The 27710-nt window shown below is 39.2% G+C and overlaps 2 pseudogenes; one reads left to right on the top strand and one right to left on the bottom strand.

The window, feature by feature from the left end:
- Positions 1 to 13617: 13617 nt before the first annotated feature.
- On the top strand, positions 13618 to 14277 carry LOC140517079 (large ribosomal subunit protein eL29 pseudogene; annotated as a pseudogene).
- Positions 14278 to 26280: 12003 nt separating this feature from the next.
- Positions 26281 to 27429, bottom strand: LOC140525166 (V-type proton ATPase subunit C 2 pseudogene; annotated as a pseudogene).
- Positions 27430 to 27710: the final 281 nt, after the last annotated feature.

Raw genomic sequence — 27710 nt, 5'->3', positions numbered from 1 at the left:
TTCAAGACCATCCATTTACACACAGAATTCATAAACAGACGTATTTTGTTCCCCAGAGTTACATGGTGCCTCACGAAATCTCATTCTACAATATCTTTGCTTTCCTAATCATGCAGGGCTGAACTGCAGATTGCTTTTTTCTCCTTGGGTGTAGAAAAAGGGAAATTTGTTAATTTTATTTCTGCTATTAATAACCTCTAAGTTTTGCAATGTGCTGCCCTATCTAAACACATAATGTAGCAACCACAGTATATAAATCACGTGATTGAGAAATGATATCCTTTATTTCATTTTCCCATCTTCCTTATTGGCTGACCCAAAGGAGAGAAAGTGAGAGAAAAGGCATTCTTTTTATTCTAATTGACAATTTTATATATAGGCTTTGAAACTCCTTCAGTTGAATGAACTAGGCACACTCAGTGGTTCTGACTGATATTCAAGTTCTTTTTTTTTTTCCTTCAGGTAAATCATAAACCTATTGGAGTTATATAGAAGCTGTACAGCTGGCCCACAGCTGGAAACATACATTCATTTGAAAGTTATATAGCACAGTGTTCCAACTGGAATATGACCACAAGTTTCCAAATGTATGGATCTATTTCAAATTCCCTAATGCCAGGCTTTCTGTGACTTGTTCTGGGTAATAATCACCCTTGCCTTGAGAGTCACACAGACTGCCACTTGATTTTCATACGAGTGTAGAAAATCATGTACAACATCTTTTCATCAGAGAAAGGAACACTAATTCTGGAAAGAAAGGATTTGATTTCAAGTTCCACTCCATTTTCACTTATCTCCTGTGCTTCTCCTTGTCCAAATTATTGAACCTATCTTGGGCTCAGTATCCTCGTAAATAAAATAAGGAGATTCGAACAAGATGATCCCTGAGATTCCTTTCAGTGTGACATACTTATATGACCCTCCGATCTGATCTAGAATGCTTTCTTCGGATACAACTCCAAATTCATGGGAACTTTCATTTTCCAGTCTTAGAGGAGAGACATATGTTAAAACATATGGCTCTAGTCAGGGTCCTGGCAAGTCTAACAATACTAAGTATTGTGCATTTGTTTGAGGGTATAGATATACAGATTAGGTGACCAGAGGCATCACTTTAAGACTGGAAAAAAGTAACAAAACAAATCTCTTTGAAGCATATAAGTCGTGTGTGGGGGTAGGGGCTGGAGGGGTGCGGGATGCTTATGAAACTATAACTAGCAACTCAAGATAGCACACAGTCTAATTGTCCATAGTCATATTACAGGATGGATTTCTTCATGAAAATAAATGAAAGGGGTGTAAAATGTTTTAATTCATATGGTATTCACTTTCCCCTATCTCTGATTCTCACAAAGAAAGCTAATGAAAGTGACATACTTATTATCAAGACCAGAGAGGTGATAATTATAATCATGCATTTCCTTAGACCTTTACCAGGCCTTGGGATAAGTTCAATTTCTTATGTCTCATTTTCTTTTTTTTTTCTTTTTTTTTTTTACATTTATTTTCACACAATTTTGGGTTACAAATTTTCGCCCCTTTTATCCCCTCCCCCCCCAAACCCGAGCTTTCTAATTGCCCCTGTGACCAATCTGCTCTCTCCTCTATCCTCCCTCCCTGCCCTTCTCTTCGTCTTCTCTTTTGTCTTGTAGGACCAGATAGCTTTCTTGACCCCTTAACAGGTATTTCTTGTTACCCAGTGGTAAGAACATTACATTTGGTCCTAACACTTTGAGTTCTAACCTCCTTAGCTCCCTCCCTCTCCACCCCTTCCCCTTGAAAGACAGGCAATTCAATATAGGCCATATCTGTTTAGTTTTGCAAATGATTTCCATACTAGTTGTGTTGTGTAGGACTAATTATATTTCCCTCCATCTTATCCTGTCCCCCTTTACTTCTATTTTCTTATGGTCCTTTCCCTCCCCATGAGTGTCGACCTCGTATTGCATTCTCCTCCCCATGTCCTCCCCTCCATCCTCCCCCCCACCCTGCTTGTGCCCCTGTCCCCCACTCTCCTGTATTATGAGATAGGTTTTCCTATCAAAATGAGTGTGCATTATATTCTTTCCTTTAGTGGAATGTGATGAGAGTAGACCTCATGTTTTTCTCTTGCCTCCCCTCTTTATCCCACCACTAATACGTCTTTTGCTTGCCTCTTTTATGAGAGATAATTTGCCCCATATAACTTCTCCCTTTCTCCTCCCAATATTTCTCTCTCACTGCTTGATTTCATTTTTTTTTAATATATGATCCCATCCTCTTCAATTCACTCTGTGCATTCTGTCTCTATGTATATGGGCATGTGTGCATGTGTGTGTGTGTGTGTGTGTGTACTCCCACCCAGTGCCCAGATACTGAAATGTTTCAAGAGTTATAAATATTGTCTTTCCATGTAGGAATGTAAACAGTTCAACTTTAGTAAGTCCCTTATTATTTCTCTTTGCTGTTCACCTTTTCATGGTTCTCTTCATTCTTGTGTTTGAAAGTCAAATTTCCTTTCCAGCTCTGGTCTTTTCATCAGGAAAATTTGAAAGTCTTCTATTTCATTGAAAGACCATTTTTTCCCCTGAAGTATTATACTCAGTTTTGCTGGGTAGGTGATTCTTGGCTTCAGTCCTAGTTCCTTTGACTTCTGGAATATCCGATTCCATTCCCTTCTATCCCTCAATGTAGAGGGTGCCAGATCTTGTGCTATCCTGATTGTATTTCCACAATACTTGAATTGTTTCTTTCTAGCTTCTTGCAATATTTTCTCTTTCACCTGGGAATTCTGGAATTTGGCCACAATGCTCCTAGGAGTTTCTCTTTTTGGATCTCTTTCATGTGGTGTTCTGCAGATTCCTTGAATATTTATTTTGCCTTCTGGTTCTAGAATCTCAGGGCAGTTTTCCTTGATAATTTCATGGAAGATGATGTCTAGGCTCTTCTTTTGATCATGGTTTTCAGGTAGTCCCAGAATTTTTACATTGTCTCTCCTGATTCTATTTTCCAGGTCAGTTGTTTCTCCAATAAGATATTTCACATTATCTTCCATTTTTCGAACCTGCGCGGTATGTTCTGAGATATCTGTCTTTCTTGAAAAGTCCTTAACGTCCATCCGTACCATTCCAGTTTTGAAAGATCTATTTTCTTCAGTGAGATTTTGAATCTCCTTTTCCATTTGGTTAATTCTGCTTTTGAAAATATTCTTCTCCTCATTGGCCCCTTGCACCTCCCTTGCCAGCTGAGCTAGGCTAGTTCTCAAGGTGCCAATTTCTTCAAGATTTTTTTGGTTCTCCTTTAGCAGGGAGCTGATCTGCTTTTCATGCTTCTCCCTCATCCCTCTCATTTCCCTTCCCAGTCTTTCCTCCACCTCTCTAACTTGATTTTCAAAATTCCTCTTGAGCTCTTCCATGGCCCGAGCCCATTGGGTGGGCTGGGACACAGAATCCTCGATTTCTGTGTCTTTGCCTGATGGCAAGCATTGTTCCTCCCCATCAGAAAGGAAGGGAGGAAGTTCCTTTTCTCCAAGAAAGTACCCTTCAATAGTTTTATTTCTTTTCCCTTTTCTTCACATTTTCTCCAAACAGTGGGCTGACCTCTGAATGTTCTCCACACACCCACCTCGCCTCCTGGTCCTTCCAGCCAGCGTTTGGGGACTGAAATTCAAATGCTGCTTCCCGCCTTAGGATTTTTGGCGGGGGCAGGGCTGCTTTTCAGTGTGAGAATTAAGTTCAGGTGGTCAGGGGCAGGGCCGCCTCTCAGGCATAGTTCCCTCTGGGGGTTTATGCACAGACCTTCCACAATGGCTCCAGGCTCCTGCCCGTTTGGGGAGCCCCTGTCCGCAGCCGCCTCTCAGCCCCCACCTCCCAGGGGCCGAGACTTGGGGGCACCGCACTCCCCTCTCAACCCGCTAAAGAGACTCTCTCACCCACCCCCGTCAGTCACCTGTTGTTGGGGGTCCCGTGCTGCCGCTGAATATCCAGCCTCTGGAGCCCTCTCAGATCTGTGCCTCTCGGAGCCGTGGCCGCAGCCGCCGCCGCCGCCGCAGGTCATGGCTGGGCTCCGCGTCTGCAGCGCGACGGACCTTTTGCGAGAGGTTTGCAGGTCCCTCTGTGGGTGGGGGGACCCGTGTGGCCGCTGGAGATCCCGTCCGGTAGCCCTCTCGGATCTCTTCCCCTCAGTGTCGAGGCCGGGGCAGGGCCGCACTCTGCTCGCTGTCCCGGCGCCCCGTCCACAGCGTGAAGGACCCCCCGCGAGAGGTTTGCTGGTCTCTCCGGAGCAGAAATCTCCCTCGCTCCAATACTCCGTGGTATCTGGGTGCAGAATTCGCCCTGGCTTGGTCCCCTCTGGGCGTTCTGTGGTTTGTGTGTTCGGAGCTATGTGTATGTGCGTCTTTCTACTTCGCCATCTTGGCTCCGCCCCCTTATGTCTCATTTTCAAACCCTTTCTCTTGCTTCTAGGTTCAGTTTGGGCTACATAGTGTTCATGACCTCCTCTACCTTTCTTCCAAAGAAAATGTTATTTCTTCTTCAAATTGTCCTACTTATGTTGTTTGTGTGTTTCCTACATCTCTTTATTCTCTGTTGTACATTGAATTTCTAATATTCGTTTCATATTACTCCATCCCAAACTACCATCCTCAAGTAGAAAATAGCTCCTTGAAGCTCAGGGAAATTTTATGGATTTGTTGAAACCCCATCACCTAGGAAAACAGTATGGCATCTTGGACAAAGAATAAAGTCTATTTACTACCTTTTTCTACTAGCCCAAATTGTATAAGATCAAGAATCACCTTTGTCACATATCTGAGATAAGATATGATTACAGAACCACGGAACTGGACAGTACTCCTTTTTTCCAGAGTCTCCATAGTTTTATTGGAAGTAGGATCATTCCTCTGGATGGTCTGCCACCTTACAATTTGAGCAGTCAACAAGATACTGAAGAAACGGACTTAGGGATAAAAACCTCAGTTGGGAGTGATCTCAGATAGCCATCCATCATTCTGTGGGGAGGGGTGTCCAGGATGCTAGATGCCTACAGTTCACCTGGTGACTACAGGGATATCTGGCAAATGTTGATCAGTTTATGCCACTTGACAGGCCTCAGCAGGTGGAAGTCCATTTCCAAAAGGGCTAATCTAATATGATGCCTTAATATTAGTGCAACACTAAAAAAATGCATTTTTGCTATTATGTAGTTACATATTTGATCATCTCACTTCAGCATTTCTGTTCTAATCTCTTTACACAGTGCCTGGAACATAATAGATACTTAATAGATGCCTGTTGGTTAATTTATTGGTTGATTGATTAGGTGTTAACTTTGCAATAAGGTAGAAAATTGAGTGACTGAGATAAAGGCTAGTCTTTGTCTTCTCTGCTCTGGCCTATTAATAGCCTCCTAATTAGACTCCCAGATTCCTACTTTTTACTTTTCTTGACCTATCTGGTGCCAAAATAATCTTTTTTTAATTTAATTTTTAACATTCATTTTCACAAAATTTTGGGTTATAAATTTTCTCCCCTTTTATCCCCTCCCCCCCCCAAACCCAAGCATTCTAATTGCCCATGTGACCAATCTATTCTTTCTTCTACCATCCCTCTCTGCCCTTGTCTCCATCTTCTCTTTTGTCCTGTAGGGCCAGATAACATTCTTTACCCCTTTACCTGTATTTCTTATTTCCTAGTGGTAAGAACATTACAGTTGATCCTAACACTTTGAGTTCCAACTTCTTTACCTCCCTCCCTCTCTACCCCTTCCCTTTGGAAAGCAAGCAATTCAATATAGGCCAAATCTGTGTAGTTTTGCAAATGACTTCCATAATAGTTGTGTTGTATAGGACTAACTACATTTCCTTCCATCCTATCCTGTCCCCCATTACTTCTATTCGCTTTTGATCCTATCCCTCCCCATGAGTGTCGACCTCGAATTGCATTCTCCTCCCCATGCCCTCCCTTCTATCATCCCCCCCACCCTGCTTGTCAACTTGTCCCCCACTTTCCTGTATTGTGAGATAGGTTTTCCTACCAAAATGAGTGTGCATTTTATTCTTTCCTTTAGTGGAATGTGATGAGAGTAGACTTCATGTTTTTCTCTCACCTCCCCTCTTTATCCCTCCACTAATGAGGCTTTTGCTTGCCTCTTTTATGAGAGATAATTTGCCCCATGCAATTTCTTCCCTTTCTGCTCCCAATATATTTCTCTCTCACTGCTTGATTTCATTTTCTTTTAAGATATGATCCCATCCTCTTCAATTCACTCTGTGCATTCTGTCTCTATGTATATGGGCGTGTGTGCATGTGTGTGTGTGTGTGTGTGTGTGTACTCCCACCCAGTGCCCAGATACTGAAATGTTTCAAGAGTTACAAATATTGTCTTGCCATGTTAGAATGTAAACAGTTCAACTTTAGTAAGTCCCTTATGACTTCTCTTTGCTGTTCACCTTTTCATGTTTCTCTTCATTCTTGTGTTTGAAAGTCAAATTTTCTTTTCAGCTCTGGTCTTTTCATCAAGAATGCTTGAAAATCCTCTATTTCATTAAAAGACCATTTTTTCCCCTGAAGCATTATACTCAGTTTTGCTGGGTAGGTGATTCTTGGTTTTAGTCCTAGTTCCTTTGACTTCTGGAATATCCTATTCCACGCCCTTCGATCCCTTAATGTAGAGGCTGCCAGATCTTGTGTTATCCTGATTGTATTTTCACAATACTTGAATTGTTTCTTTCTAGCTGCTTGCAATATTTTCTCCTTGACCTGGGAACTCTGGAATTTGGCCACAATCTTCCTAGGAGTTGCTCTTTTTGGATCTCTTTCAGGCAGTGTTCTGTGGATTCCTTGAATATTTATTTTGCCCTCTGGTTCTAGAATCTCAGGGCAGTTTTCCTTGATAATTTCATGGAAGATGATGTCTAGGCTCTTCTTTTGATCATGGCTTTCAGGTAGTCCCAAAATTTTTACATTGTCTCTCCTGGATCTCTTTTCCAGGTCAGTTGTTTTTCCAATGAGATATTTCACAGTATCTTCCATTTTTCCATTCTTCTCTCTTTGTTCTGTGATATCATACTTTCTCGCAAAGTCCTTAGCCTCCATCTGTGCCATTCTAGTTTTGAAAGAACTATTTTCTTCAGTGAGCTTTTGAGTCTCCTTTTCCATTTGGCTAATTCTGCTTTTGAAAGCATTCTTCTCATTGGCTTTTTGAACCTCTTTTGCCAATTGAATTAGGCTAGTTTTCAAGGTGTTAACTTCTTCAAAATTTTTTTGGGTCTCCTTTAGCAGGGAGCTGATCTGCTTTTCATGCTTTTCTTTCATCTCTCTCATTTCTCTTCCCAGTTTTTCCTCCACCTCTCTAACTTGATTTTCAAAATTCCTTTTGAGCTCTTCCATGGCCTGAGCCCATTGGGTGGGCTGGGGCACAGAATCCTTGATTTCTGTGTCTTTGCCTGATGGTAAGCATTGTTCTTCCTCATCAGAAAGGAAGGGATTAAATGTCTGTTCTCCAAGAAAGTAGCCTTCAATAGTCTTATGTCTTTTCCCTTTTCTGGGTATTTTCCCAACCAGTGACTTGACCTCTGAATATTCTCCTCACACCCACCTCTCCTCCTGGTCCTCCCAGCCAGTGTTTGGGGTCTGAGATTCAAATGCTGCTTTCAGCCTTAGGGCTTTTGGCGGGGGCAGGGCTTCTATTCAGTGTGAGAATTAAGTTCAGGTGGTCAGGTCGGGACAGGGCTGCCTCTCAGGCTCAGTTCCCTCAGGAGGTTTATGCACAGACCTTCCACAATGGATCCAGGCTCCCGCCCGCTTGGGGAGCCCCAGTCTGCAGCCGCCTCTCAGCTTCTACCTCCCGGGGGGGGGGCCCGAATCGTGGGGGCACCCCACTCCCCTCTCGACCCGCCAAAGAAACTCTCTCACAGACCCCGTCACCTGTGGGTGGAGGGACTTGTGCGGCCGCTGGTGATCCTGTCCCTGAAGCCTGCTGGGGTCTGTTTCTCTTGGTGCCGTGGCTGCAGCAGGTCTGGGCTGGGCTGGGCTCCGCGTCTGCAGTGCGACGGACCTTTTGCGAGAGGTTTGCAGGTCCCTCTGTGGGTGGAGGGACCCGCGTGGCCACTGGAGATCCCGTCCCCGAAGCCCGCTGGGATCTTTTCCTCTCGGTGCCGTGGCCGCTGCACGGCTGCCCTCAGCTCCCAGTCCCAGCGTCCAGTCCGCAGCGTGAAGGACCCCCCACGAGAGGTTTGCAGGTCCCTCCGGAACAGAAATCTCCCTCGCTCCAGTATTCTGTGGCCTCTGGGTGCAGAATTCACCGTGACTTACTCCCCTGTAGCCGTTCTGTGGGTTGTGGGTTCGGAGCTATGTGTATGTGCGTCTTTCTACTCTACCATCTTGGCTCTGCACCCCCAAAATAATCTTTCAAAAGACAAGGAATGGTTTAATATTTATGTTTCTGTAGAGCCTGCATCAGATTACATGCTGTCTTCAGGAGGGAAGAGGAGAGCGAAGGGGAAAAAATTTAAAATTTATGGAAGTTAATGCTTAAAAGTAAAAATAAATAAATTAACTTAAAAAACAGACAAAAAGTAAGTCAAAAGCAAATTAGAAATATATAATTAGAGCAAATGAAAAAAATATATAAGAATAAATATGCTCCCAAAGTGAGAAAAATAGTATTCAGTGGTTTGCAATTTTCAGTAAAATGAAATAGAAATTCATCTTTTATTTAGAATCTTTTCTTACAATCTCCTTACAATTTATTTATCTAGACTTCTTTGACATTAATTTCCTTCTCTTTTGCCAAGTAATAGCCAAAATGACCTATTTTGTGTTCCTTAAACTAAACATTCCATCTGCCACTGCATGCCTTTGCCTTGATGTATCATTATATCCACAAAGAACTGCCTAGTTAAATTCCCCCTCTTATAATCTGAAACTTCCTTGAAAGCTGAGTTGTCATGTTACTTTCTATAGAAAACCTATCCTTGATATTATTTTCCTTCCTCTAATTCATACAATGATATTTGTGTTTTGATTTTTTTTTGTTTTATCTTTATACAACCATGATTTCCATAGGATAGGGCTTAATAAATACTTGTTGATTTGAGGGAAGTTAGGTTTTGAAGTAAGAAAAGAAGAGAGGCAGGTCTTGATTCTGAGGTGCCAACTGTAAATTCATAAGGAGATAAGAAGGGATACCTCAAATAAAGTAGGAGTATACACAGGGCAGCTAGGTGCCTCAGTGGATAGAGTGCCAGGCCTGGAGTTAGAGAGACTCATCAGTTGAAATCTGATTTCAGACATTAGCCGTGTAATCATGGGCAACACACTTACGTGTTTGTCTCAGTTTTCTCATCTGTAAAATGATTTGGAAAGGGAAATGGCTAACCACTCCAGCATCTTTGCCAAGCAAATCCTCAAATGGGGTCACACACAGTTGGACAAAATTGATGATAATGACTTGCTTAAGACAGAATCTCTGCTTACACAGTATGTCTATGGATGGCTCCGGTTTTTGTTTCACCCTGAGTGAGCCTTTTCCAGTACTGGGCAGAATATAAATTACTCCTGTCCTCTAAGATTTAATATCTCAGCAAACAAAAAAATTGAAAAAATATAAACAGTGGCTATTTAAGCTAAGAATTATAAATTTATGTTCCTTTGGGTGGAAGATAATTAAGGATCTGGTGGCTGGGTAAGGAGGAAATCACTTTCCTTTCATGTAAAAACTTGATGTTTCTTTTTTAAGTCATTGGATAAGGGAGAGAAGATATTTTAGAAAGTTGAGGGTGAGGATTTCTCCAAAAATTAGAGAACAATATACGTAGATAATATAATCAATTCTCTTTACTTTGTCATTGGTGGAGTGAGACAAAATAAAATATGATCTTTAATATTGTTGGCAGATTTATTGGTAGATTTCTTAAATTTTAGTATTTTTTTTTAGCATTTATTCAAAAAATGACTTCTGAATTTTTCCCTCTCACCCATCAAGAAAGCAAAAAATGTGATAGTAATCATACATGTGAAACCATGCAAGACATATCAACATATTAAAGATGTTGAAAAAAGTAAGAAAAATAAAATGAAAATGTGAGTGTGTGTGTGTGTGTGTGTGTGTGTGTGTATACTCAAATTTTCACTCAGATTCCATGAGTTCTTTTTCTGGAGGTGGGAAGCATTTTTTTTATCATGATTTCATTGGAATCGCCATGGATCTTTGTATTGATCAGAATGGACAAGTTATTCACAGCTGATCATCTTACAATATTGCTGTTAATGTGTACAGTGATTTCCTGGTTCTAGTTACTTCAATTTGCATGAGTTGAAAAAGACTTTTCCAGGATTTTCTGAAAACATCCTGTGTGTGACTTCTTATGGAATGATATTATTCTATCACAACTATATACCACAAGTTATGCAACCAATCTCCAGCTGATGGGCATCTCCCTAATTTCTAACTCTTTGCCACCAAGGAAAGAGCTACTATAGATACTTTGTATATGTGAGTCATTTGTCTTTTTCTATGATTTTTGTGTGGTATAGACATGGTAGTACTGTTGCTGGATCAAAGGATGTACATAATTTTGTAGACGTTTGGGTTTAGCGAAAAATTGTATTCCAGAATGGTTAGGTTGAATCACAATTCCCCTAACTATGCATGTCTCTCAATTTTTCAATAACCCCTCCAACATTTCTAAATTTCCTTTTCTGTCATATTTGCCAATTTGATAGATATGAGGTAGTATCTTTGAACTGCTTTAATGTTTATTTCTCTAATCAAAAGTGATTTAGACCATTGTTTAGTATGACTTTTGAAAGCTTTGATTTCTTCTTCTGAAAACCGTGTGATCATAAAATTGACTATTTTTTCAATGGAAGGATGACTCATTTTTTGAAAATAAATTTGACCCAGTTCTCTATAAGTTTGAGAAATGAGTTCTTTATCAGAGAAATCTGATGTATTTTTTCTGGCTCTAACCTCTTTCTTTCCTTTTAATCTTATCCATATTTTTGCGCGAAATCTTTTAAATTTAATGTAAGAAAATTTTTCATTTTACTTTCAATGATATTTTCTATAACGATCATATTTTTTCTTATTCATAAATCTGACAGGTAAAATTTTCTATGATTTCCTAATTTGCTTATCTATATATAGATATATATTTTAAAGCATGTATCCATTTTTGCCTTACCTTGGCTTGTGGTGATCTAAATTTCTGTCAATCTGTTGTGCATTCTTCCCAGCATTTTTGTCAAATGTTGAGTTCTTGCCTCAAAAGGTCAGATCTTTTGGATTACGTTTTTTTTTTCTTTTTTCCCACTTGATAGTATTTTTTCAGGTACATATAAATATAAATTTCAACATTCACTTTTATAAGGCTTTGCTCCCAATATTCTCCCTCCCCTCACCTCTCCCCAAGATAACAACCATATGATATAAATATGCATATACATTCATATTAAACGTATTTTCACATTAGTCATATTGTGAAAGAAAAATAATGAGAAAGAAAAAAAAAGGGAAAATATCACCCTTTTGATCTGTGTTCAGAGTCCAAAGTTCTTACTCTGGATGCGGATAGCATTTTCCATCATGAATCTTTTGGAATTGTCTTATATCATAGTATTTCTGAGAAGAGATAAGTCTATCATGCTTTCTCATCATGCAATGTTGCTGTTATTGTACACAGTGATGTCCTAGTTCTGCTTACTTCACTCAGCATCAGTTCATGTAAGTTTTTACAGGTTTTTCTGAAATCTGCCTGTTTCTTTGGGATTATTTAATACTAAATTTTATGGTGATTTACTACTGTGCTTTGTATACTGAATTTATTTCAATTGTTCACTACTCTATTTTTTAGCCAGTATAATATTGCTTTCATTATTATTGTTGTGTAATATAGTTTGAGAACTGGTACTCTGAGGCTGCTTTCCTTCCTATGTTTTTCTTTCTCTTTTATCAGTTCCCTTGAAATTTTTGACTTTGTTTTTCTTCCACATAATTTTCTTATTATTTTTCCTAGTTCTATAAAATAACTGACAGCTTGATTTGGTATGATGCAGAATACGCAGATTATAAGTAATTTAGGTAGAATTGTTATTTCTTTATTTTGGCTTTGCTTACCTATAAGGAATTAATATTTCTCCAGCTGTTTACATCTGCCTTTATTTTTGTGAAAAATGCTTGTATTTGTGTTCATATAGCAATAATATATACAAATGCTGATAATTTAAGTGAGTTTATTTTATATTCTGCAACTATGCTAAAATTTTCAAATGGTTCAACTAATTTTTTAGTTGATTCTTTAAGTATATAATTATATTGTCTACAAAGAGTAATAGATTTCTTTCTTTGCCTTTTGCAATTCCTTTATTTTTCTTCACTTCCCTTATTGCTGTAACTAGTGTTTGAAATATGTTATTGAATAATAGTGATGATAATGGACATCCTTGCTTCACTCCTGATCTTACTGAAAAGGCTTCTAGGTGATCACCATTATAGATAATGCTTGCTGATGGTTTTAAATTGATACTACTTATCATTTCAGGAAAGCTCCATTTACTCATGTTTTCTAGTGTTGTTTTTAAATAAAAATGAGACATGTATTTTACCAAAAGCCCTCCTCTGTTGAGATAATTATATGATTTTTGCTCTCTTTGTTATTAATATGCTCAGTAATGCTGATAGTTTTCTTAATATTGAACCAGCTATCCATTCCTGGTATAAATCTCATGTACTCATGCTCCATAATCTTTCTGAAATACTGTTGTAATCTCCTTACTAGTATTTTCTTTTGAAATGTTTCATCAATATTAATTAGAAAAATTAGGTTAGAGTTTTCTTTTTATGTTTTTGTTCTTTCTTATTTAAGAATTTGTACCATATTTGTACCATAAAAGGAATTCAGAATGACTACTTATTTTTCCAGATAGTTTATATGGTATTAAAATTAATTGTTCTTTAACTGTTTAGTAGAATTCACTTGCGGGAGTGGGAGAGAGTCTGGATGGAGGTGAGAAGCCAGAAAGTTTCCTGAACTCTCTCAAAAACATTAAATTAAGTCGCTAAATGGATTCTGGAGCAACAAAATCCACAAACCGATGGAATGAAACAATTTTCCAGCCCCAGATAAGTTAGAGGGATGTCAGGAAAGGTCTGTCTCACTTGGGTAAAAGGAGAGTGCAGTCCAGTGCATGTGAGTGTTCAGGCAAGTTGGCCTGGGATTATTAGACACATTAGAACCGCAACTGGGGCTTTGGTGTTCTGCTTGGCCTGCTAGTGCAGGGCAACTGTAAGGCCTCTAAACCCAGCACAGCAAGCAAACTGCCAGCTCTGTAACCCAGGGCACAACAGGCATGATTAAGCCTGTCCACTGCAATGCAGTGGGCAAGCCACTAGCCCCAGAGGCCAGTGAACAAAACCAGTGATGATTATCCTGCCCCCCCCCCCCCCCCCCCCAGTGCAAGAAGTTTCAAACATTGCCCTTTGTACCCTGGGAGTTGAGCTCAAATTTAAAAATGAGTAAAAACAGATTTTCTTCCTATGTAGCCCTTATTTCTCACACTGCCCCATGCTTCTTTCTCTCTCTGACTTTGACCTGTTCTAGTCCGTGGAGTGCTTGTTAGTACAGGCTGTGGTGTAAAGATGGTTAAATCTAAGGGTTGTGCCACCCACAACCAATCACAAAAATGGCACAGAAATGGCATCAACAAACCTAGGTCACAGAAATACAAGTCTCTGAAAAGTATTGACCCCAAGTTTCTGAGAAACATATATTTTTTTTGTTGTTGAAAAATACAACAAGAAAGGGCTGAAGAAGATAAAAGCCAATAACTCCAAAGCCATCAAGACATGAACACCAAGGCCTCCAAGGTCAAGCTCCTCAGGCCCAAGATCCCCAAGGCCAGTGCCTCACGTGCTGGCCACAAGATGGCCACAAAGCATCCAGGCTGTAGGGTTGGCATCAAACGTCTAAGCCTCAGGAACATGAATCCTGACTCTAGGTTTGCCAGAACCACTGATGCCAAGGTCACCAAGTCTGCCACCAAGGTCACTAAATCTGATCCCAAGGCTACCAAATATAACCCTGCTGCTGCCAAGTCTGATACCAAGGGTGTCAATTCTGATCCCAAGACAGCTAAGGCCACAAAACCAACTGATTCCAAGGCAGCTAACCCTACTGACCCCATGTCTTCTGAGTCTAAACCCAAAGATCCTGGGACTAAAGCTGCTAGTCCAAACCTTCAAAATATATGGACTTGTTTTAACCTCAAACCAACATTGCTTTTCTCAGCGAGGGTATGATTGTTCACTATTTTGTACAAATAAAGTGGTGAGTCATAGAAAAGAAAAAAATGAGAAAAAAGACCCAACTAGTATTCTGACCTTAGAAAGCTACTATGGTGACAGGGAAGATGAAAACAGAAACTCAGAAGAAGACAGCAATGTCAAAAGTTTATATGTGAAGCCTCAAAGTGGAATATGAATTTATCTCAAGCCCCAAAAGTCCTCTCAGAAGAGCTGAAAATGGATTTTAAAAATCTGAGAGGTAGAACAAAAATTGGGGATAAAATAAGAGTTTTGAAAGAGAATTGTGAAAAATAAAAGTCACTTGTGAATGCTCCTGGTGTAGGATTGTTCCTTAGGGAGATTTCTTATGGCTGTCCCATACTTTTCTTTTTCCAGGTTAGTATTCTTTTCCCTCTTAATCTGAGCAATATATATATACATATATATATATATATAGATATAGATATAGATATAGATAGATAGATAGATAGATAGATAGATAGATAGATATAGATATAGTAAATAATCATCCATTTAATGTAGATTGTCAGATTTATTAGCATGTAATACTTGCTTTACTTTCATCTTTATTGGTAGATCATTCACCATTGAAATTTTTCATCTTGGCAAACCAGTTTTCTTCTTACTTTTATTTAATCAAATTAATTGTATCTACTTCATTTTTTTCCGACATAAAACAAATTCCAAGTTTTATCTATTCATTTTTTAGCTTTTAATTTCATTGAGGTCTCTTGATTTTCTTGATTTCCAATTTGGTGTTTAATTTTTGATTTTTAATGAATTTTCTTTCTAGCTTTCCTTAATTACATGCCAAATTCATTGTGGTCATTATTATTGTTATTGTTATTTTTGTTCTTGTTGTTTTTATTTTGAGGCAAGGATTTAGAAAGATAAATTCTTGCCTGTATCCAACTTTGGCTGCATCTCACAAATTTTGGTATGCTGTCTCCCTATCTTCTTCTTTAATGAAATTATTGATTGTTTCCACCATTTATTCTTTGACCCACTCACTCTTTAATATAAGATTATTTAGTTTTCAATTAATTTTTAATCTGTTTCATTGAACTTTTATTTAAAGTAATTTTTAAATATTATTATAGCTTTCAAAAATTTATTTTAATATTTCTCCTTTTCCACACTTTTATGAGATTATTATACCTTAAAACATGGTCATCTTTTTGAGAAAATGTCAAGTAGAGTTGAGGAAAAGATATATTTCTTTCTCTTCTTTTCCAGATTTCTCTAGAGGTATGTCATATGCATTTTTTCTTAAAATTCTATTTATTTTATTAATTTCATTTTTATTATTTTATGGTTAAACTTATCTGTTTCTGAGAGGGTGAAGGTGAGGTCACCCACAAGTATAATTTTACTTTATATTTCCTTTTGTAATTCATTTAACTTTTCCTTTAAAAATTTGGATTTTTTGTCACTTGTTACATATGTGTTTAGTATTGGTATTATTTCATTGGTTACGATTCCTTTCAGCAAGATGAAACTTCCCTGCTTAAATTTTTTAATTACGTCTATTTTTGTTTTTACTTTATCTTGGTACCCCCTGCCTTATGTACTTCCACCAAAGTATAACAGATTGTGCTCGAGCCCCTTATTTTAACTATGTATATGTGTCTTCCTTCCAAGTGAGTTTTGTGTAAGTAAGATATTGTTGGATTCTGTTTTATAATGCATTTTTCTTTCTGTTCCCATTTTATGGGTGAGTTTATCCCATTCACAATTAAAATTCCCTTGAAGTTCCCTCTGTCCTTTTTGTTTAACCTCCTCTCTCTTTTATCATTTTCCTCCTACAAAATTTGTTTTGTTTTTTACCACTGTCTACATTTATCTGCCCTTCCTTTTATCATTTCCCATTTCCCTTATACCCTGTTGCATCTACTTCAGTCTGGGGTAAGAGAGACTTCTGTTACTGACTGAGTATGAATATGTATGTTTCCTCTTTTAACGATTAGATGTGAATGAGGTTTCTGTGTTGCCTGACCACTACCATTTTCCCCTTCATTGTAAGGTATCTTCATTCATATATTATTGTCCCCTAGTTTTCCTCTTCATTTCCCCCACTCCAAAGGAATCCTTTCTCAACTATCTGTTTTTTACATTATCTCAACCTAATTGACTCACTCCTTCTCTCACTCTATGTATTATCGTTTCCTCTATCCTAATGATGAAGTTACATATGCCATCTCCCTATATAAAAAGATACACACTTTAACCTTACTGAGTGCCTTACGATTTCTATTTCCTGTCTCCTTTAAATGCTTTTCTTTAATCTTTGTATTTAAAAGTATTTTCTTCCTTTTTCTAAATTTATTTTTTTAACTTTTAGCATTCGTTTTCACAAAATTTTGGGTTCCAAATTTTCTCCCCTTTTGTCCCTTTGTGCCACCCCAAAACACCAAGCATTCTAATTGCCCCTATCACCAATCTGCCCTCTCTTCTATCATCCCTCCCTTCCCTTGTCCCCATCTTCTCTTTTGTCCTGTAGGGCCAGATAACTTTCTATACCCCTTTACCTGTATTTCTTAGTAACAAGAACAGAACACGACAGTTGTTCCTAAAACTTTGAGTTCCAACTTCTCTTCATCCTTCCCTCCCCAACCATTCCCTTTGGAAGTCAAGCAATTGAATATAGGCCACATCTGTGCAGTTTTGCAAATGATTTCCATAACAGTCCTGTTGTGTAAAACTAACTATATTTCCCACCATCCTAGCCTGCCCTCCTCTTACTTCTATTCTCTCTTTTAATCCTGTCCCTCCCCAAGAGTGTTGATTTCAGATTCCTCCCTCCTCTCATTGCCTTCCCTGCCGTCATCCCTGCCCCCACCCTGCTTATCCTCTTCTCTCCCACTTTCCTGTATTGTAAGATAGGTATTCATACTAAAATGAGTGTCCATTTTACTCCTTCCTTTAGTCGAATGTGATGAGAGTAAACTTCATGGTTTTCTCTCACCTCCCCTCTTTCTCCCTCCACTAAAAAGTCTTTTGCTTGACTCTTTTATGAGAGATAATTTGCCCCATTCCATTTTTTCCCTTTCTCCTCCCAATATATTTGTCTCTCACCACTTAATTTCATTTTTTTAAGATATGATCACATCAGGGGCGGAGCCAAGTTGGTGGAGTAGAAAGACGCATATACACACAGCTCTGAACCCACAACCCATAGAACATTGGTAAAAAGGAACTCACGGCGAATTCTGGAGTAGTAGAGGCCACAGCACAGTGGAGCAAAGGAGATTTCTGTTCCAGAGGGACCTGCAAACCTCTCGCAAAAGGTCCATTGCGATGCGGAAGTGGAGCCCAGCCCAGCCCTGCCCCGGCCACGCACTGAGAGGAGAAGATCTGAGTGGACTTCAGGGATGGGATCTCCAGCGGCCACGTGGGTCCCTCCACCCACAGGTGATGGGGGTCGGTGAGAAGGTCTCTTTGGTGGGTTGAGAGGGGAGTGGGGGTCCCCCATACTCAGGCCCTCTCGGGAGGCAACAGCGGAGGCGGGAGCAGACCAGGGCTCCCCAAGCAGGCAGGAGCCAGGATCCATTGTTGACGGTCTCTGCATAAACCCCCTGAGGAAACTGAGCCCAAGAGGCAGCCCTGCCCCAACCTCAGCAACTGAACTTAATCTCACACTGAATAGCAGCCCTGCCCCCACCCAAAGCCCTGAGGCTGGGGAGCAGCATTTGAGCCTCAGACCCCAAGTGCTGGCTGGGAGGATCCGGAGGCAGGTGAGGTGGGTTTGAAGAGAATAATCAGAGGTCAAGTCACTGGCTGGGTAAATGCCCAGAAAAGGGAAAAGAAATAAGACTATAGAAGGTTACTTTCTTGGTGAATAGGCATCTCCACTCTTCCCTTCTGATGAGGAAGAACAATGCTTACCATCAGGCAAAGACATAGAAGTCAAGGCCTCTGTATCCCAAACATCCAGACTAAATATTCTGTGGTCTCAGGCCATGGAAGAGCCCAAAAAGGATTTTGAAAATCAACTTAGAGAGGTGGAGGAAAAGCTGGGAAGAGAAATGAGAGATATGCAGTCAAAGCACAAACAGCAGGTCAGCACCCTGCTAAAGGAGACCCAAAAAAATGCGGAAGAAAATAATACCTTGAAAAACAGGCTAACTCAATTGGCAAAAGAGGTTCAAAAAGCCAATGAGGAGAAGAATGCTTTCGAAAGCAGAATTAGCCAAATGGAAAAGGAGATTCAAAAGCTCACTGAAGAAAATAGTTCTTTCAAAATTAGAATGGAACAGATGGAGGCTAATGACTTTATGAGAAACCAAGAAATCACAAAACAAAACCAAAAGAATGAAAAACTGGAAGATAATGTGAAATATCTCATTGGAAAAACAACTGACCTGGAAAATAGATCCAGGAGAGACAATTTAAAAATTTTGGGACTACCTGAAAGCCATGATCAAAAAAAGAGCCTAGACATCACCTTTCATGAAATTATCAAGGAAATCTGCCCTGAGATTCTAGAACCAGAGGGCAAAATAAATATTCAAGAAATCCACAGAACACCACCTGAAAGAGATCCAAAAAGAGAAACTCCTAGGAACATTGTGGCCAAATTCCAGAGTTCCCAGATCAAGGAGTAAATATTGCAAGCAGCTAGAAAGAAACAATTCAAGTATTATGGAAATACAATCAGGATAACACAAGATCTATCAGCTTCTGCATTAAGGGATCCAAGGGCATGGAATAGTATATTCCAGAAGTCAAAGGAACTAGGACTAAAACCAAGAATCACCTACCCAGCAAAACTGAGTATAGTACTTCAGGGGAAAAAATGGTCTTTCAATGAAATAGAGGACTTTCAAGCATTCTTGATGAAAAGACCACAGCTGAAAAGAAAATGTGACTTTCAAACACAAGAATGAAGAGAAGCATGAAAAGGTGAACAGCAAAGAGAAGTCATAAGGGACTTACTAAAGTTGAACTGTTTACATCCCTACATGGAAAGACAATATTTGGAACTCTTGAAACTTTTCAGTATCTGGGTACTGGGTGGGATTACACACGCACACATGCACACACACACACACACACACACACATAGAGACAGAGTGCACAGAGTGAATTGAAGAGGATGGGATCATATCTTAAAAAAATGAAATCAAGCAGTGAGAGAGAAATATATTGGGAGGAGAAAGGGAGAAATGGAATGGGGCAAATTACCTCTCATAAAAGAGGCAAACAAAAGACTTATTAGTGGAGGGATAAAGAGGGGAGGTGAGAGAAAAACATGAAGTTTACTCTCATCACATCCCACTAAAGGAAGGAATAAAATGCACACTCATTTTCGTATGAAAACCTATCTTACAATACAGGAAAGTGGGGGACAAGGGGATAAGCAGGGTGGGGGGGATGATGGAAGGGAGGGCATGGGGAGGAGGGAGCAATTTGAAGTCAACACTCATGGGGAGGGACAGGACCAAAAGAGAATAGAAGTAATGGGGGACAGAATAGGATGGAGGGAAATATAGTCAGTCTTATACAACAAAACTATTATGGAAGTCATTTGCAAAACTACACAGATTTGGCCGATATTGAATTGCTTGCCTTCCAAAGGAAAGGAGTGGGGAGGGAGGGAGGTAAAGAAGTTGGAACTCAAAGAGTTAGGAACAATTGTCGAGTAATATTCTTGCCACTAGGAAATAAAAAATACAGGTAAAGGGGTATAGAAAGTTATCTGGCCCTACAGGACAAAAGAGAAGATGGAGACAAGGGCAGAGAGGGATGATAGAAGAGAGAGCAGATTGGTGATAGGGGCAATTAGAATGCTCGGTGTTTGCGGGGGAGGGGACAAAAGGGGAGAAAATTTGGAACCCAAAAGTTTGTTAAAATGAATGTCAAATAAATAAATTAAAAAATAAATAAATAAATAAATTCTATGGTGCTCTCTACATTTCTGTAAATATAAATGAGTGTTTTATGGTTTCTAATGTGTTTTCATTAACTTAATCTCATTTGACCCTCTCAACTCTATAAATAAAGAAATGGTAAATTTGAAAAAAAAAAAAAAGATATGATCGTATCCCATTTAATTCACTCTGTGCTGTCTGTCTCTCTGTGTGCGTGCGTGTGTATATGAGCAATTCCACCCACTATCCAGATACTGAAAAGTTTCAAGAGTTACGGATGTTGTCTTTCTATGTAGGAATGTAAGCAGTTCAATCTTATGACTTCTCTTTGCTGTTTACCTTTTCATGGTTCTCTTCATTCTTGTTTATGAAAGTCAAATTTTCTTTTCAGCTCTGGTCTTTTCATCAAGAATGTTTGAAAGTCCTCTATTTCATTGAAAGACCATTTTTTCCTCTGAAGTACTATATTCAGTTTTGCTGGGTAGGCGATTCTTGGTTGTAGTCCTAGTTCTTTTGACTTCTGGAATATCATATTCCACTCCCTTCGATCCCTTAATGTAGAAGCTGCTAGATCTTGTGTTATCCTGATTGTATTTCCATAATACTTGAATTGTTTCTTTCTAGCTTCTTGAAATATTTTCTCCTTGACCTGGGAATTCTGGAATTTGGCCATAATGTTCCTAGGAGTTTCTCTTTTTGGATCTCTTTCAAGCGGTGATCAGTGGATTCCCTGGACACTTATTTTGCTCTCTGGTTCTAGAATCTCAGGGCAGTTTTCCTTGATAATTTCATGAAAGATGATGTCTAGGCCCTTTTTTTTGATTATGGCTTTCAGGTAGTCCCATAATTTTTAAATTGTGGCTCCTGGATCTATTTCCCAGGTCAGTTGTTTTTCCAATGAGATATTTCACATTATATTCCAGTTTTTCATTCTGTTGGCTTTGTTTTGTGATTTCTTGGTTTCTCGTAAAGTCATTAGCCTCCATCTATTCCATTCTAATTTTGAAAGAACTATTTTCTTCAATGAGCTTTTGAACCTCTTTTTCCATTTCACTAACTCTGCTTTTTAAAGCATTCTTCTCCTCATTGGCTTTTTGAACCTCTTTTGCCAATTGAGTTAGCCTATTTTTCAAGGTGTTATTTTCTTCAGCATTTTTTGGGTCTCCTTTAGCAAGGTGTTGACCTGCTTTTCATGTTTTTCTTGCATCTCTCTCATTTTTCTTCCCAGTTTTTCCTCCACCTCTCTAAGTTGATTTTCAAAATCCTTTCTGAGCTCTTCCATGGCCCGAGCCAACTGAATATTTATTTTGGATGTTTGAGATTCAGAAGCCTTGACGTTTATGTCTTTCCCTGATAGTAAGACTTGTTCTTCCTCATTCAAAAGGAAGGGAGGAGATATCTGTTCACCAAGATGGTAACCTTCAATGGTCTTATTTTTTCCCCCCTTTTCTGGGCATTTTCGCAGCCAGTAACTTGACTTCTGAGTTTCCTGTCCACACCTACCAAGCCTCCAGATCCGCCCAGGTAGTGCTTGGGGTCTGAGTTTCCAATGCTGCTCCCCAGCCTCAGGGCTTTGGGTGGGGCTGGGGCTGCTATTCAGTGTGAGATTAAGTTCAGATGTTCAGGTGGGGGCAGGGATGCCACATGGGGCTCAGTTCCCTCAGGGGATTTATGTGGAGACCTTCAACAATAGATCCAAGCTCCTGCCTGCTTTGGGAGCCCTTGTCTGCTGCTGCCACCTCTGCTGCTGCCTCCCTAGGGGTCCTGAGTTATAGAGACACCCTGCTCCCCTCTCGGTGAGCTGGACAGACCCTCTCATTGACCTTTGGCACCTGTGGGTGGAGAGACTTGCGCTGCTGCTGGAGATTCTGTCTCTAAAGCCTGCTCTAATCTGCTCCCCTTTGTGCCTCGAAGCCAAGGCAGGGGTGGGCTCCGCTCTGGGTCTGGGGAGCGAGGGACCTTTCCCGTTGGTTTTTCAGGTCTCTCTGGAATAGAAATCTCCTCCACTCCTTTGTTCTGTGGCTTCTGCTGCTTCCGAATTTGTTGGGAATTCTTCTTTACAGGTATTTTTATGGACTGTGGATTCGGAGCTAGCATATGTGTGTCTTTCTACTCTGCCATCTTGGCTTCTCCCTGTATTTTCTTTCTTTTAAAGAAATTAATTTATTTTAAGTAATCAATATTTACTCCTACAAAATTTTGAATTTCAAATTTTCTCCCCATCAGTCCTTACCCACACCCCAGGAGCGTATGCATTGTGATTTGCCCTTTCTTCCAATATGTCCTCTCTTTTATCACCCTTCCCCCCTCTTATCCCCTTCCCTTCTATTTTCATGGAGGGTAAGACAGATTTCTTTACCTCATTGCCTATATTATCTTATTTCTTAGTTGCATGTAAAAACAGCTACTAACATTCATTTAAAAAGCTTTGGGTTCCACATTCTCTCCCTTCCCTCCTTTCCACCCACCCTCATTGAGAAGGAAAGCAATTCTGTATAGGTTATACATGTGTGGTGACGCAAAAGACCTCCATAACAGCCATATTGTAAAAGACTAACTATATTTCCCTCTTGCCTGTCCTGTCTTCCATTTATTCAGTTCTGTCTTTTGACTTATTCCTCTGCAAAAGTGTTTGCTTCCAATTACCCTTTTCTCCAATCTTCTGTCCTTTTTTTTATCTCCCCCTCTCTTATCACCTTCCCCCCCCCCCCCCGGTTTCCTAAAGGGTGAACTTCCATACCTAATTGAGGGAGTATATTATTCCCTCCTGAAGCCAAATCCAATGAAAGAAGGCTCACTTAATCCCTCTCACCTTCCCTTTCTTCTCCTCCATTGTAAAAGCTCTTTTTTGTCCCTTTTAAATAAAATGATTAACTACATTTTACCTCTCCCTTTCCCTTTCTCCTATTACATTCCTCTCAACCCTTAATTTTTTTTTAGATATCATCCCTTCATGTTAATCTAACCCAATGCCCTCTGTCTCTCTGTCTCTGTCACTGTCTCTCTCTGTCTCTGTACCTCTCTCTCTCTCTCTCTCTCTCTCTGTATATATATATATATATATATATATATATATATGTACATACACACTATATACATATACACACATACATATATACACAAATACACATACATATATATGTGTATATGTACACACATATCATATATAATTCGTCCAACTATCCTAATACTGAGAAAAGTCTCATGAGTTACAAATCTCATCATTCCTTTAGGAATGTAAACAGTTCAACTTCAATAAGTCCCTTATGGTTTCTTTTTCCTGTTTACCTTCTCATGTTTCTCTTGATTCTTATATTTGAAAGCCAAATTTTCTATTCAGCTTTAGTCTTTTCAACAAGAATGCTTCGAGATCCCCTATTTCACTGAAGTCTCATTTTTTGCCCTAAAGTATTATACTCAGTTTTGCTGGGTAGGTGATTCTTGCTTTTAATCCTATCTCCTTTGATCTCTGGAATATCATATTCCAAGTCTTTTGATCCTTAGTGCAGAAGCTGCTAAATCTTGTGTTGTCCTGATTCTGTTTCCACAGTACTAGAATTGTTTCTCCATACTTGCCTGTAATATTTTATCCTTGACCTAGGAACTCTGGAATTTAGTTGCAGTATTGCTAGGAGTTCTCCTTTTAGGGTCTCTCAGGAGGTGAATGGTGGAGTCTTTCCATTTCTATTTTACCCTCTAGTTCTAGAATATCAGATTAGTTTTCCTTGATAATTTCTTAAAAGATGATATATAGATTATTTTTTAATAGTGGCTTTCAAGTAGGCCAATAATTTTTAAATTATCTCTCCTGATTCCATTTGTAAGGTCAGTTGTTTTCCCAATGAGATACTCCACGTTGTTTTCTATCTTTTCATAATTTGTTTCATAATTTCTTGATTTCTCATAAAGTTATTAGTTTCATTTTGCTCCACTCTAATTTTTAAAATATTATTTTCTTCAGTTAGCTTTTGGACCTCTTTTTCCATTTTGTCCATTCTGCTTTTAAGGCATTCTTCTCTTCTTTGGCTTTTTGGATCTCTTTTACTATTTTGATTAGTCTAATTTTAAAGGGTTTTTTTTTCATCATTTTGGGGGGATTTCCTTTGGCAAGCTGTTGATTTCGTTTTTCATGAGTTTCTTGCATCATTCTCATTTCTTTTCCCATTTTTTCCTCTACTTCTCTTACTTGGTTTTCAAAATTCTTTCTGAGCTCTTCAATTGCCTGAGGCCAATTCACAATTTCCTTAATCTTTGGATGCAGGAGCCTTGACTTTGTTGTCTTCTTCTGCCTGTATGTTTTGATCTTGCTCGTCACCAACATAGTAAGAAGATACCTCTTCACTAGAAAGTAAGAATTTCATCTGTTTCTTTTCCCCTATTTGCTCATTTTCCTAGCTAATTTCTTAACTTTTGAGCTTTGTTAGATGGAGGTCTCCACAAGCATTCTCCACTTCAGCAGTTCCTGCAGCTGTCTTGGGGCTGGGTGCAGGACTGGGACTGTGGCTGAGGACAGACCATGTGCCCTTCTCAGTCAGGTGAGACACCCTTCCCACTGACCTTGGAAGCTGTCTTCAGGGTTTGTGGGTTGAAAAATATGATATCTGCAGCAGTTGTTTGTGATTCAGTCCCCTCAGGCCTGCTCCCAGTCTGTCTGTGCTGGAGTGACCCATACTGAACTGTGCTCAGCTCCCAGACAGGAGTGATAGACCCTTCCCATTACCCTTCTAGTTTGTCTTGGTGTGGCGATTTGCTTCAGTCTGTCATTTTGCAGTTTCTGCTGCTCTAGAACTTGTTTAGAGTCATTTTATAGGCTTTTGGAATGGTTTGAGGGGAGAGTTCTAGCTGGTCTCTGCTTTTACTCCACCATCTTGGCTCCAGCTCTGAAAATACATTTTTCTAATCACCATTGATCTTTTTTGAAAGGAATATTTGAAAGTCATTTATTTCATTAAATAGGGCATCTAGGTGATGCAGTGGATAGACACCCCTGAACTGTGAACCAGGAATAAACATCATCCTGAGTTCAAATTCTGCTTCAGAGAATTACAAATTGTGTGACCCTGAGTAGATCACTTAATCTTAGTTACCTCAGTTCCTCATCTGTAAAATGAACCTGAGAATGAAATGGTAAATTATTCCAGTATCTTTGTCAATAAAATCCTAAATAGAGTCACATAGAGAGACAAATATGACTGAAGCAACTGAAAAGCAAAAAAAAAAAAATTCTTTAAATATCCATGTTTTTTCTTGAAGTTTAGCTATGTAGATTATTATTGATTGTAAACACAGCTTTTTTACCTTCTGGAATATCACATTCAAAGTTTTCTGCTTTTGTAATATTGTAGCTGCTACATCTTAGATGATACTGACTGTGACTCCACAGATGTTCAATGATTTCATTTCTCAGTGCTTTAAATATTTTCTTTTTAACCAGTCAACAGTTGAATTTAGATGTCATATTCCTGGGAGTGCTTGTTTATTTTGGGATCTCTTTTAGGTAGTGATTGATGGATTCTTTCAACTTCTGTTTTAATCTCTGCTTCTTGGATAATTGGGTAAATTTCCTTGATAATTGCTTGAAATGTGATACTTAAACTTAAATTTTGCTTCATTAAAACTTTTAAGTAACAGAGTAACCCTTAAATTAACTCTTTTTATTCTCTTTTCTATATCACTTATTTTTCTATTGAGACATACACATTTTCTTCTGTGTTTTTTGCTCTCTTAACTTTATTTAATTGTGTGTTGATATCTCACTGAGTCATTAGCTTCCAATTGCCCAAATCTAAATTTAAAAAAAAAAAACAAGTCTTCAGTGAGCTTTTGAAGCTCTTTTTCCCATTTGGTCAATTCTTTTATATTTTTTTTCAAAGACTCTGGGAGCTTTTCTTTATTGTAACTTACAAAAAATAAATACAACCATCACTAATTTTGTGAGTAATTTTTGTAACATTCTAAATCCTAGGACATTTTTTTAAAAAGCAATTTCTACTCTGAAGGTTAACTATTTGTAAAAATTCTCTAACTTAAAGAAGACAGCATCTACAATTTAATTTGATTACATAGTGAAGACATGAAATAAGGCTGTTTCTAGAGTTACTAAGAGTTTTCGGACTCTTTACAAAAGCTAATCAAGAAGGCTAAGGACAATGTGAAAGTAGACATAAGGAAAATAATCTTGGTTATTTAGTTGTAATCCAGGAATATCCACAGAAGCCTTAGCACAGAATTCAACAAATACTCTCAAAGCCTTTAGGTGAATCCAGGCAATAAACGCTTCATTGAAGTTCACCTTGAGCCAGCGCAGAAGGGGACCCTCACCCTCGCCCTCACTCTCTTTTTCTTTCTCTTTCTGCCTGGTAGAATTAGGGTTCCCAGTCAGGATTACCTTAACCATGTGATCCGGGAAGGTAGATGATTTCTTTTTAAGAGCAACACGTGAAGTTTGATACTGTTGCTTCTTTTCAGAGAACAATTTAGTCATCTCTTCCCTATTGGTTTTAATTTCTTTTTCATCATAGAAAAATTCAAGGACAATGAACTTGTTTTCTTTGGTTTTGGCTTTTAAATGATCCATCACCCTATGAAAGATCGTGACTGTAAAGAGACCTCCCTCGTTGTCCTCAGCAATCAGATTGGTTGATCTAGGTACCACCATGTCTGAGAGAGACTCATATCTTTTTTGTCACTGTGAATAGTTTGGATTTGGAACTATCACCAGGAGAATGATGAGATACTGTGAATCCAGCACAAAATCCTCTTTTTTCACAATATGAGCTAATGTCTGAGTGAAGAGATTTCCCGTGGATTTCTTTTCCGAATTCTTCAGGTTTCCTTTCAGAGTGCTGTAGGCAGATTTTCGAGCTTTTAGGTCTGTTTCTATTTGTGCCAGTTGCTTTGCTAATGTATGCACTACAGCCACAAGTGGCTGATTGGCAGGATACTTGGCCATGTCCCATTCAAAGTGTGTCACAAAAGAAGTTAAATCAACTCCATTGGCCAACACATTCTCATGATTTCTTCCTTTCTTATCTTCCATAGCTTCTACTACACTCTGAGTCATGTTCTTTATAAGGCTTTCAGCAAAGGTGTCAAGTTTCCCCAACTCATCTGAGAAACCAACAGGAGAATCCAAGGTCCCCACCTTGAAATCAGGAATGGCAAATTTGGTGTTGTGGGACAGATTAGACTTGGCGGTAACTGTGTTCATCAGTTCCAGAGCTTGTAAATTCTCTTTATCTCCAGGTGAAGAAATTAGCCAAAATTTCGACGACATGCTTGAAGTCTTCCCTTTTAGTCAAGGTTACTGGCATAGAATGAAGGAGGTTTTCATGCCAGGGGGCGTGAGAAGGACTGAGGGCAGAGAGACTGGAGGCTGGAGCGAACACTAGCTCTGGTTAGGGACAATGCCTTCGATCTGCCTGGGCAGCCTTGGAGTGGGGACACCTCCGGTCCTTTGGGGAGTTTCTCTGGGCACTGACGAGGTGGGGAGTACTGAGTATGCTGGGTTGCCTCCTGCAACTGATTGCGGATTCGCTGGAGGGCAGGTGCTACCCC

This window comes from Notamacropus eugenii, chromosome 1 (assembly GCF_028372415.1).
Source record: "Notamacropus eugenii isolate mMacEug1 chromosome 1, mMacEug1.pri_v2, whole genome shotgun sequence".
Lineage (NCBI taxonomy): Eukaryota > Metazoa > Chordata > Mammalia > Diprotodontia > Macropodidae > Notamacropus > Notamacropus eugenii.
This window is presented reverse-complemented; position numbering and strand designations above follow the sequence as displayed.